The following is a 13,390-nucleotide window of genomic DNA, read 5'->3' as shown; positions in this document are numbered from 1 at the left end:
ATTTTGGGTGTTGATGATGGAAGCAGTTTGCAAAGAGTCGGTGAGACTTAGAGACAGGTTTATAGACACACAAACGCACAGAGACAGACATTGTCCCTACCCTTTAGAACCCAACACACACAAACACACACACACGCACACACACACACACACACACACACACACACACACTTTTCCCGAGTGACAGTCTTTTGATTTCTTACAGTAAGTCTTAATTAGAACTTCCCTGGTTATGTCTCTTCACATGTTACTTTTCTCCCTAAAACTGCCAAAGTGATTGCCTGTCTTGCTCTATGTCTCTCTCTGAGAGTGTCTGTGTTTTTTTTTCCATTGGCCTCCCTGCCTGTGTCCTTCCCTCTGTCTCTCCCCTCTCTTTCAAGTGAATCTCTGCTGCCTCACACATTTCACTGTGTCCAAATTTAATCCTCCTTCTTCTGCTTTCCTTCTTTGTTTTATTTCATTTCTCATTTACCAATACACACACACACACACACACACATACACACGCATACACACATACACACGCATGCACACACACACACACACACACACACACACACACTTTATCCTTCCTTATTCCATCTAGTGCTCCACTGGCAAAACTGTTAAGGTGAAACAACTCTGAAGCAGTGTGCTCAATGTAAAATTTCAAAACACACAAATAAGAGTTTGTGGATTTAAACCAGATGCTCTATGCCATCTCTCTGTCTCTTGCTTCCTCCTCTCTTTCTGTCCCTCTCTCTCTCTGTGCACTGCACAGCACTGGCAGGCGGCGGGATGGGAGGTTTTCTTTGGCAGTCTGCTCCCCCTCTCTTGGCTGGGACAGGCCCTGGAGCGTGCTACTGGCTGGGAGTGTGGAAGGGAAACTGGGAGCTAGTGAAGGAGGAGGGGAGGGAGGGAGAGAGTGCTTGGGAGGAGGGAGACTGGAGGGGTGGAGGCGTGGTTTGCAGCTGGTAATGAAGTCTTCTCTTTTCATCCTCAGAAGGCAGAGTGTGAGCGGACGAGCCCGGGGTCTGCGCGGCTCCACTGCTTTCTCTGCCTGTAAAGTGTGCTGAGCGCCGCTCCGCTCTGCACTGGGCTGCCTGTGCGTCTCAGCGCCCCTCTCCTCAGCTGAGAGACACAAAGAGACCGAGGCTGAGAGAGACCGCAGCAGTCATGAGGCTCTCCCTTGTATCGGTTCCACAGCATTACTCTTGAGGTAAGACTTCAGACTGTCTCCTCCTCGTGTCCTGCTCCTGCCTGTCTCTCTCTCACTGGTCTCCTGTGCTGTCTGTCTGTCTCTGTTGATTGTTGTGGTGGTGGTGGTGGTGGTGGGGGGGGGGTGTAATAGGGGTTGTCCCTTTTAGGCCCCTCCCACAAATGTGTGTGTGTGTGTGTGTGTGTGTGTGTGTGTGTGTGTGTGTGCACTGTTTATGTGTGAACGCAGACTGAGCATTCAGTGAAAGGTTTTTGTTAATAGTGATAAATGGCTTTCACTGGTCAGGCAAGGACGAGGGTCAGTCTGGGGCTGAGATGAATTAGAAAAAGGAAGATGGGATATCATTTATTGAATGGGAACTTTAGTAACAGTTGTCTGGAAGTGGATATTCAGGGACAATTTTTATTTTTTTTTCCTAGAATGCATATGTTGTCAGGTAAATGTATTATTACTCTGTTAAGTTTTATTGTTGGTCTGGGCTGTTGCTAGTGTAATATATAGCCATACAGTGATACTACCCTACACACACTCAGGTGTTACTGCACCTGAGTGTGTGTTTGTATGTTTGTGTGTGTGTGTCTGTGGGGGGGGGGGGATCTATTTGCAATGTTGATTGCTGTTTAAGACAGAGGGATACAACAGGCTATTGGGGGCTCATCTCTGTAAATAATAAAGGACAGGTGACAGTATTTGCTGCATCTGCAGCCCAGTGACACCAGGCTTTGATGTGTCCTCCTCCCCGCTGGCCAATTCAGATCCGGCCTGCGACTCGCTCTCTTTCATCCACATTTCCTTGGAAATCCATCCATCTGTATTCTTTGAATTACCTCCTTCCTGTTGCCATTCACCCTATGGATTCCTGCACCCTTATACCCCTTGGTGAAGCCTTCACCTCCCATCAACACCTCCCATATTTTTATAGACTGTATTCCTATGGTTTTATTCTTCATCTCCACTAGTCAGACATGCTTCTGGGGAACGGGTCTTTCCGATACCTCTCCCGGAAAAAAAAAACTAAGCGACTTTCCATTAGTTTCTGCTGGGCCATGAGAATTATGGTTTCCCAAATGAATAGTATACAGGAGCCCAGCTTAATTGAAAAAACACAAGCGTGGTCTGCTATGAAGGAGACGGTCCTTGTGTCACTCTTGAACTGTCGAATGTACTTTCCAGAGCTGGCGAGTGGGAGAGAAAGAGAGAGGAAAATACAAAAAGAGCATGAGATAGAGGACAGACAGAAAGCTGAGGCACATGAAATTATGAAATGAAAGTGTGGTGAAAGGACTGATTGAAAACATTGTGGGTACTATACAATGTAGATTTGGAGATGAATGAAGAGTGGTCATCAAGGGAACACAGAAAACCCTATACGAATTCTTCTGAAGGAACCCAGAAGAAAATATAAAGCAGTGCTGTGTGAATGAATTTCCAGTTTGGCTTCATCTGGTCTCTGTCAGGACAGTGTGTGTAACAGGGAATTTTTAGTAGGATAGAATGGCAGAACGGGGCCATCATGAGACTGTTTGCTGGCAATTAAGCTCCGTACGGCAACAATAGAACCCACAGTAAAACCTGCTTGAATCCAGCTAACAGCAGCAACTCTCCCATGAGTCTCCCAACAGGGAGTCATCATAACATTTAACCCTACTGAAGTATACTCAGCTGAGCAGTAAAGAATATCTGTATAAAAAACGACCACCAGTGAGCCTTTAGAGAGGTTTGTTAAATGTTGTTGCATTTCCCATGTGAACAATACTTGACATAGCCTATGAATATATGTCTTGTTATGTTTTATTGTGTCTGCTGTTACCTCCCGCCCAACCCACCCCCACAACCAAACCCTCGGTTCACCCCCTGCAGTCTATCTCCCACCCTCTCTGCTCTGTTTGTGTGACATGTTTGTGTGGCAACCCCATATGGTGATGATTGAGTCCCTGTCTTGGTTCAGATGGCACATTTGTCACACACATGTTTGCCAGCAGCTGCTGTTGCTAGGGCTTGCAAGGTTGCAGGGGAAAGCATTTCTTGTTGACTTCCTCACTGGGTGGCTCATTTGTTTGTGAGGGCACTGTGACCCCTGACCCTACTACCACCTCCTGATTCTCACACTGCTCGTTAATGTAACTCTAGACCCACCGACAGCCCCACCGTCCCTACTCTTCTACCACCAAACTCATGCATGATTACCGCGAGAGGGAAGTATGGAAAGATCAACACTTGCAACCTTAGGTCTTAGTTAAAGTAAGCTAAGTCTGTTTATTTATATATCACCTTTGAAAACAACAGGAGATGAGCCAAAGTGCTTTCCAGTCGAGGCAGATGGGTTAGAATATGTCTCAATACAGGTATACATGAGAAAATAATACATAACGTAATACAATAATGCAAAAATAGAGAAAAGGCAAGACTAAAAATGGAAACCTAAAAAAACTAACATGATTCAAGCAGAGTAAAAAAATAGGAAGTTATGAGAACTATAATTAAACCAGCAACAGGTTAAAACACAGCAAGAGGACATTAGAAACAAGTTAAGAGGGACAAAAAACCATGGGGCACTGAACTAAAAGCAGAAGAAACTAGATGGGTCCTTAAATTTGATTTAAAATGATCAATGGTGGATCTGGAGTTAATGTGGGACAGGAGGCAATTCCAGAGCCCGGGAGCAGCAACAGCAAAAGCTTGGTCACCTTTGCTTTTGAGTGAGGGACTGCAGGGAGTTGTTGTGAGGATGACCTAAGTGACCTGAGGCAGAACATGGAGTTAGAAGATCAATAATGTTGTGTTATGGAGCTAATCCATTTAAGGCTTTAAAAACGTTTAAAAAGTAACATGTTCAGTCAATCAATTCTGTATTTCTCTGGTAACCAATGCAGGTGAGCCAGAACAGGAGGGATGTGTTGTCTTTTCTTTGTTCCAGTTAAAGTCTAGCAGCTGCATTTTTTAACCATTTGGAGTCGAGAAAGGGTGGAATGGGCCAACCCCAAATACAGGGAATTACAGTAATCAAGCTGAGAGGTGGGCATGGATAATTGTTTCCAGATCTCAATGAGATAAAAACGGTTTTAATTAAGAGTCTAAGCCCTCCACAACACAACTTACTTGTTAGTGTCCAAGAAAACACCAATATTTTTCAAGACCAGAGTCTGAGCACCTTGCTTAGGTTGGTGACAGAGCTAGTGGGGCCAGACGTGATTACCTCAGTTTTGTTTTCATTTAGTTGAGGGAAGTTCCCTGCTGTTCAGGATTTGATGTTGATTTGATGTTTAGACGGTTAAAGAGGTTCCTCCGTGAGCAGGCGCTGTTTGGTGTAAATGGTAGGTAACATTGTGTGCAGTATACAGCATACAGTGGTACAGAATATTGTATTTCTTAAAAGTAGAGCCATGAAGAAACATGTATAATGAGAATAAAAGAGGGCCTAAAATTGGGGGATGCCACATTTAATGGGAGCAGGAGATGGAGAGCAGTTTCCTACTAAAAATGTTCTGTCTTTTAGGTAGGAGGTAAACCATTTTAACACAGGGCCCTGCAGATCGACTTCAACCTCCAGGCATTTTAAAAGAATGCCATGGTCGATAGCGTCAAATGCTGTACTGAGATCGAGCAGGACTAAAACGTCACGAGTCGATAAGTGACCAGAGTCGACCGAGAGAAGGATGTTATTATGTAGAGCAGATTCTGTACCGTGCACAGCTCTAAAAGCAGATTTGAATTTTTCAGAGATGTTGAATATGTTCAAATAGGAGGGGACCCTGGAGAAGACAACTTTCCCCAAAATCGTAGAAATAAATGGTAGCTTATAGATGGGCCTGTAATTGTTATGGTCATTGTGGCGTAAAAGCCAGGTTTCTTTAGTAAGGGTTGTGCATTTGCATGTTTAGAACTAGAAGGGATGATTTCATGTGTTAAAGAGCTATTTATTATAGTTAAAATAAGGTATCAGATTCAAAGTTGGGTCAAAGTCTTTCTTGAAAAGGTGTGACAGTATAATTTATAAAGCACAATAGGTAGGATTCATGTGTGGAAACATGTCAGACAGCTGGGGGGACAACTCTGATTGAAACTGCAGGAGGTGAGATTTGAGATTTTATGTTGTCAATTTTGCTAGTGAAGCAAAAACATCTCACAGGTTTCAGCAGAGGAAGCAACAGCAGCAGGATTCAAGAAGGAGTTAATTGTGTTGGACAGAATTTTAGGCCTATGGGCATTTTTACGAATTAGTTCAGAATAATATTGTGCCTTAGCTGCCTTAGCTGCCTTAAAACTTTAAACAATCTCTCAAAATGTTCCTCAGAAATTAAGTAAGTTAGTAAACATCCACTGGGATCCTAAAAATGCTGTTAATGTAACTGTAGACTCCCTGACAGCACCACTGCCTCCACTCCTCTACCACTACCACCACTAAATTCATGCATGATTACCATCAGACAGAAGTATGGAAACATAAACACTTGCAACAGTAGGTCTTAGCTAAAATATGTCTTCTAAGGAAACGTCCACCGGGATCCTGAAAAAGGATGACTTCAGTGTAACCAGAGAGTGTGTGGAGATTGAAGTGTGAACAGAGACCTCAGGAAGTGTGATTTAATATTCCAAGGAAAGCCGCCTTTTTTGTGATTAATGCACATTTGTATTTACATCTTACCATACTATTAATCATAATCCCCCAACCAGATACTGTGACTATGAGACTAAGTGTTAAATCTAGATTAGTATCTAAGGGGCATGATAGTGGCTATTTGGTTGGTTTATTGTCAGCTAAGCAGGTACTGTCCAGACCAGTCACTAAGGTTACATAAGACTGGGGAGGTTATTCATCCCTTAATTCCCATGTTGAGTGATTTGGTCATGACTTCTGACCTCTCTGCCTCACTCCTGACAGGGCTGAGATGACTTTCATTAAGCTTTAATAATGAAAGTGGAACATTGACCTCAACCTAAAAAGACAATGCTAATGTCAGTGATTTGCCTGTTCTTCAACTGAATACAAACCTTTTTTTTTTTTAACACAGAAAGCCAAACCTTAATTTCTTTGACCATATCATATTCAGCTAAATTTAAATCCATAATTGAAGAGTTGCCTTCGTGATTAAAATTCATCATTTTGTGTGTCAACTGATCATAACTGTAAATACAGGCCTGTGTTACTTTTTGATTTACAGATCACGCCTCAAACATTGATGGGCTATAGAGTAGTTGCTACAGTAAAATAAATTGTGGTGTCAATTAAATAGATTTTTTTTGGTAGAGCTGAGGATGGAGATCATAGTGTTAGCTAAAGCGTTCCTTCTCATTATGGTTTTTGTAAACAGATTTCCATGACCTACAATATCATGGTTGGTAAATGTCTCTATACTATTCGTATAACATGTTTTTCATTATTTTTGCTGTAGACATTGACGGTATGGCAGCATGGGCTGTCCAGATGCAGACAGTATAGTGAGCTTTCAGTGACAAAATAATAATTATAATACCTACATTTTTAACATTTAGCCTCCTTTTTTTCCATTTTCTATAATGCATCTCTTTTGTTTTGCTCATTTTATTATTTGAAATCATAACTACAAATAAAGTTTTGTTGCTGTTGAACTGCTTGAACTGGCCATGCAGGCGTGTCTCCATCTCTTTCTCAGCTCAGCTCGGCTCAGCTCTACTGTCACTCTCAAATTGCTCAGCTAGGCAGCTCTCAGAGCATCTGTTTACTTACGGCACAAATAGTCTCATCTGACACGACTTTTAAGGGCCATTAAAATAAGAAGGTGCATCAGAGCTCTGCATCAGTTCCTTCATCCTCTCCAGACCACCTAGTTTGTCCACACCTAGACTTGGTCCTGTGAATAGGAGGCTTTCTAAACTGAGCAGACTGCACTGCAGATGTAAAACACATGATTTGTGGGAGAGGAGAGTCCCCCAGGTTCCATCATTTCAGCTCTGTCCAATCTCCCCCCTCTCCTCCTCTTCCTCCCTATCTGAGTCCTCCTCTTCAAACATGACACATTCAGCATATTTTCCATCCTACTGTATGTCTCTGTCAGGTCACACCTTCAAAATCTGAAGGGCCCCCTGAGCTCCCACACAAATCGCAGACTGATGTGCTTGTGTGTAACTGTGTGCATGTGCGTATATGTTTTTTTGCATTGTTATGTATATTTTATGCATTCTTGACTATAAGTCCAAGTATCTCTGTCAGATGATAGGCAGTATACTATGTGTCTACTGACAAATAACTGTTGAACCCGCCGTCCTGTGTTTATTAGACACTTTATCCAACAGGCAGAAAATTGGCCTGAATATTTGCCTGCTCCTCTGCTCCTTCTGCTGCATGAATGCAGACCCAGCAGCTCTGATTGGTTCTGACAGTGACAACAAGAACAGGCTGCCTGAGAAGACTTTCTGAAGACCTCCTCTTGCATCTGCTCAAAAAAAGTCAGGAGAAGGAGCCAGATAAATGAAGAAATTGATTTTCTCTGTGACCTTCTTTGTGACATTTTTGTAACTATGGGGTTATATTACCACCATACAAATAACAGTAGTTGGCGGTTGTCTGTAGGAGTTGTTTCATATTAGTTAGCATTGGTGGACTGTAGTGGACTTTTCAATGTACTGAGATTAAAACAAGAACAGACATCACTGTGTTACATTCAAAAAAGGTAGTAGTGCTTCCAATTTTCATTCTGCCTGATCCTTGGGCCTGCAGTAGTGACATCAGGTCTTTGGGGGGAGGGAAGCAAGGGAAATCACTAGTAAATTATAGCTCAGGCACATCCCCAGACGCTTTGGCCAGGGTCCTAGAGCTAAACAGCTTTAGGACCACTTTCCCTTTTCAACCCCTTTTCCGCTACATTCCTGCTCTTCCCCTTTCACTCCTGCATTTTGCTCCAGATGTGGCATTGTTTGGACACATTTGTTCTAGGCAGAGTCTGATGTCATGCTCTATTTAAAGGGAAAGCCATGAGAACTGGGTGGAAAGGAGTGCGCTGTGGTCTCACATCAAAGCTTCTGTATATGACTGCTGATGACTGTCATCCATGTCACAGCAATCTGTGTCATGGACAGATGACCACATTCATTTTAAGTGTTGACAGACATGTCATTTTGAAAAGGTTCAGAGAGGAGGCACCACTTTCACAAAAACACAGAAAGATAGGAAAGATGTTTGTTTGTTTTATCTCACATTGTCCACCAGGTTTGCTGAAGTTATCTTGCTTTCACTATTGTTGGAATAGTCTTCCACTCATGCAAAGAAAAAGTACTGGGTTTTATTTTAAGCTTGCACTATTGCTGTTTATTAATTTAACTGAGTGAATCTTGATAACATAGCTGGATGAAATGAAGAAATAGTGCCCTCAATTGAACCAACAAATATGACAGTTTTTATGGGTCAGAGGAGTCACATGCTGCCTAAACTGTCATGCCTCTCTAATTAGCTCTGTCAGTCAAATAACCTGGCACCTCATGCCATTGAAGAATGGGATAATGAATCTCTTTCTCTCTCTGTCTCTCACTGTGTGCTGTATGTGAATGTGCAGTAGCTGTACAGTGGATTCAGCACTACTCTAAATACGAAAGAATCCATCACTTTCCAGCTATAGGGGAGTTACGATTGGCACCTTTTCTTCATAAAGTGGATGAAGGCCTATTTTCCTCAATGACTGAGCTTTTTGTGCCTTCTTATTTAAACTGTCAGCATAGTAGGGAGGCAGCAGCAGCTGACTATCAGGCTCTACTGTCAGATTCCCCATGGGAGCTCTGCCTTCAACACTGTTTGGCCTTCAAACACATATACTTGCCAGGTCCTCTCTAGTGTCCCCGGTTCAAACAGCTATAAGCTCCTACCCAGCTGAATATTTCCGGTTCAAACGGGCATGTTTGCTAGGTCTTCATCTTCACGGTTCCCTCTCCTTGCTCCAGAGTGTTTGCTCAAGGAGTTCACAGTGACTTTTTGGCCCTTCAGGAGTTGAAAGCTGGAATGACATGCAGACGATGGCCGTATTTCTATTCATTCAAGTGCACATACTCACACAGCCACAGAGAAATGGAAAGCAGCATTTGGATAATATAGTCATCAGTATGTCTCTCTTTATATATATAGCCTCCCAGCGACGCATGACACACTGCATTAGTGAAAAAGCTTGCTTGTTTGTCAAAAGCTTTGTTGCTCTTAGACACCCAGCCATGAGTCTTTTAAGGGTATAGATCCCTCAGGTTAGGAGGTAAAGCTGTCATCCTATGAAAACAGGGTCTTGAATGTTTTTAAAAGCATTGCTTTACCTCACCTATGTGCATTGACAGCCTTGAAAAGCCAGGTGAGCTTTTCATTTGTTCTGTCAGGCATTTGGCCATAGATGTTGCTGTTTTATTCCAAGGATATTTAAGGAGCTCCTCTCCATACAAGTTGGCAATGCAGATTCAGTTTTCCCACTTTTGAAGCACACAAATAATTCTGTTCTTTATATTCATTTTGAAAGTAATTTTATATAAAAGCAGATGTTTTTGACACAAAAATGTGAGTCTCTGTGGGTCTCTCTCTCTCCCTCTCTCTAAGCTTGAAGTTCACTACAGCGCAATGACACTGTGGTCAACATCAAAGACTCTGACACAGACATGTTTACACTCTTGCATTTGTACACACACAAATAGATTTTTGGATAATGTACATCAACTTCCATAGAAGAACTGAAACGATAATGTCCTGTCTCACATTCGCACTCACAAACAGTTTCTCTGGTTGTGATCCAATGCAGCGCCCGGTGTGTCATCCAGTCATAGGGGCCAAGTATTACACATAGCGAATGCATAACAGTTGAGCCCCAGGGTCACCAGGTCAAGCACATCAAGGTGATCAGTGCTTCCGCTCCAGATTCTGTTTATGACCATGTGTATACACACCTGCAGTCTGTCAGACAATTGTATACACCCCACACCCATCCTCAAGCTCACACAGCTGGCACAGCCAAACATTCACAGAGTGCATTTTAGGGGGAGTGTGTGTGTGTGTGTGTGTGTGTGAACTCCCTCAATCACTACACACGGCAACAAATGCATACAAGCATACTCACTCCCAAACGTATGCAGAGATTGACATAAGCAAACACTGCATGGGAATGTAAGCTCACACAATGAATTCTTAATTCTGGAAACAAATTTAGCCAGACTGGATTTGATTTATTTATTTTTTGTTGCTTCATATTTCTTCTGTTAGTGCCAGAAGATCAATAGAAATTTTGTAGTCTCTCTATCTTGATCTATGACAGCTTATATCTCTTTAAAAAGCTCTCAACGATGTACCTTCCAGTTACATTTGTTACATGAGTATGGACTGTGATGTATTTGTGCTGCAAAGTTGCAGGATACAGAAATAGAGCTGCAGTCCTGAATATACAGTATGCTGTATATAGCACAGTCACATAGTGGGGAAAAGATGTGGCAGAGGTGCTAAAGATTAATTTTTCAAGGGTCATTTTTTATGGGACTAAAACAGGTGGCTGGACTGTAGAAATGGAAGGTACAGATGGGTGAAGTTACGGGGTGGAGTAATGACAAACTTCAGTATAAATTAAAGTTAAACATTGTCATTTGAGGGGAGTGTCAGGCTGGTTGAAATGTACCTTTAATTTGCTTGATTTTTGTTTTTTTTTAATTCAGTTTGGCTGTTTGTTTTCCAGAGTCTCCTTTTGCTTTAACATTTAGGAAAGTTGTAAATCTAAAGGGATCAAAAAAGGAAATACCAAATCAGGTAATTCATGTAAATTTACCACTCTATGTCAGTGGACAGTTACATTTGCCAAGCCGTAAATAAATATTTCACTGATCTCAAAAACAGGAAATCTATCTATCCAAGAAAGAAAGAAAGAAGTCTCATTTAAACAAAAAAATAGCCCTTGAGGCAAAGTTTGGCTTCCTGTCACACTGGTAGCAATCCTATTTCACATTTTAAGCTGCCTGAACCCATTTGACTTTATGGACAGAGTGGTCATTCCTGTCAACACAGCTTACTGACTGAGTCTGTGTATGTATGTATGTATGTATGTATGTATGTATTTGTGTGTGTGTGTGTGTGTGTGTGTGTGCAGCCATGTATACAAACACCTACATGTGTTTTTGTTTAAAATGGCCCCTTGAGCTTGCTCATGGCTATCTGTTGGTTATATCTCTGCATTAGAAAGTTGGTGCCCACCCCTCTAGATTCAGCCTCAGCACAGTAGTATATATCTCATTTCCGTGTTTGCATGTAGTCCTAAACTGCCAAGGAGAAGAAAGAGATTTGTTATTTAAACCATGTGTGACTGCTGACGCAGATGGGAGAGGTTAAAGCAACTGGGAACTCAAAGAGTGTGGCTTCATCTGCCAATCTGTTTCACTCTCCATCTAAAGTAAGACACAAGATTGACAGTCTACGAGATGCTGTCAGCTCCTAGACAACCACTGAGGCCAGAAATGACCACTGCTGCTAGAAATAAGTGTGTTTTTAATTTATATTATCCTTCTAGGTTCTCCTTGACGCCAGGATAGCCACTAACTAAGTGGTGTACTTAATATCATATTATAAAGTCCCACTTTGCCCACTTCTGTCGTTAGAAATCAAATTTTTTTAGAGTGGTCATTTTCTAAAGCACTCATCTTTAACCAGATCGAGTAAGTGGGCTTGTGCAGCTGAGCTAAACTAACAGAGCTTCTGCCTGTGAGCCACAGTGGTATTACAAGTAAATACAACAGATACAGATAGTCTGCTGTGGAGGCGGATGTATTCACAGATTATGGGAGTGATCCACTCACAGTGGGCTAACAGTGGCCTCATCAGTATGAGGTGCAGTGGGTTGGTGCTGCTTTGGATTGTGTGATGTTTATATAGCCCTAGGAAGGCTGTCCTGCTACATGTTAACACAGTATTAAATCATCTCATGCCGACAGCATTATCATAAGGATGTTGACTCTGGAAAGCTACATATGGCTCAAATTCTTGGAAAGTGTCATCATACCATATTTGTGTATGAATGGAGTAAGATTGAACAGTTTTAAAGGTTTACATTTTGTTTTGTTGTTACATATGTTGAGTAGCATTTACTAAGAGGACAATTAAGACCATCAACATCAAGCAGATCAAGTCATTAACCTTTCAACTGTCATTGTATGTGACAGCAAGGCCCACAGAAGGAATACTTTTTTTCTGCAGAAGACACAGCTCCAGGTATGCTAACAACATAAATGCTCTTTAGCCCTGGAGCAGAAAAGCTTTTCCTGCTGCAGGTCTGAAAAAGGAAACCTTGGGCTTTCTGATTTCTTCTAACAATTGAAAGCCTAATAGGCAGATCATCGCCCTGACCACAAATGCCTCTTTCTCTTAAGCAACTTTTATTTGAGAAGCTTAAACACATCTAAGGAGCTTAGTTATCTTGTAGATACAGGTGTACACCTGGAAGAGGGGCTAGGGAATTCCCAGACTGTCTCACTATCAGCAGAGAACACTGATGTTATCCTCCACGCACTTTCTGCTGCTCACTGCTATTCTGTCTTCTTTCGACCTCTACCACTCTTGTCACTCTCTTGTCTCCAGTCATAAATTATGCTCCAAGGAAAGCTACTAATGCTGCAGAGAAAGCCACCTCAGTCCAGCCCTTTTAAATCCTCATGGCTCTGTGAGATGCTAGACTGGCACTGTAGGCCAGGCACCTCCTTTGACTAGAATGACAGACTCAGAGGCGAGCAGCGAGAGAGAAAGAGGGTGGGTAGGGCAGAGGTATTACTATCAGGTTTCCCTCTAACTACAGCAAAGACTGAGCCTGAGCCAGAGCTGCCACAGGGCCCTTCATATTCTCAGAGGCACTCATGTGCATTCTCCTTATGAAATGACATGCTTGGCCTCAGCTATTCTATTTCACGGAAGAAGTTCACCATTATTGCTGACATTTTGTTTTCCATGATTTTCCTGGTAAGTGAGATGAAGGGAAGGATAACAAAGAGTGGGGGCAGCAATATTTTGGTAAAGCAGTTGGATACATCTATTTCTGTTGCTGAGCAGTTGTCTCAGTTGCGCCATATGTTTTGAATAAAGTAACATAACCCACATATATATTTTTACGTGTGATCGACAATTAGTCTAAATGTGTTCCTTGTTTTCTGACTGCGTATCCCAAAGCATCAATAAAATATGCTTGTGAAGGAGCAATTTGAAGTGGTTTGATGTGCTGTAAC

General features: G+C 42.1%; 1 protein-coding gene across 1 annotated transcript in view; it reads left to right on the top strand.

Moving 5' to 3' along the window:
- Positions 1-1,035: 1,035 nt before the first annotated feature.
- Positions 1,036-13,390, top strand: part of LOC123962030 (zinc finger protein 469) — a 43,388-nt gene continuing 31,033 nt past the window's right edge. The window contains exon 1 of the mRNA XM_046037905.1: positions 1,036-1,198. The gene's annotated coding sequence lies outside the window, so the exon portion shown is untranslated. The remainder of the gene's footprint in view (positions 1,199-13,390) is intronic.

Source organism: Micropterus dolomieu, linkage group LG22 (genome assembly GCF_021292245.1).
Source record: "Micropterus dolomieu isolate WLL.071019.BEF.003 ecotype Adirondacks linkage group LG22, ASM2129224v1, whole genome shotgun sequence".
NCBI lineage: Eukaryota > Metazoa > Chordata > Actinopteri > Centrarchiformes > Centrarchidae > Micropterus > Micropterus dolomieu.
The sequence above is the reverse complement of the archived record's forward strand: the minus strand, read 5'-3'. Positions and strand labels throughout refer to the sequence as shown.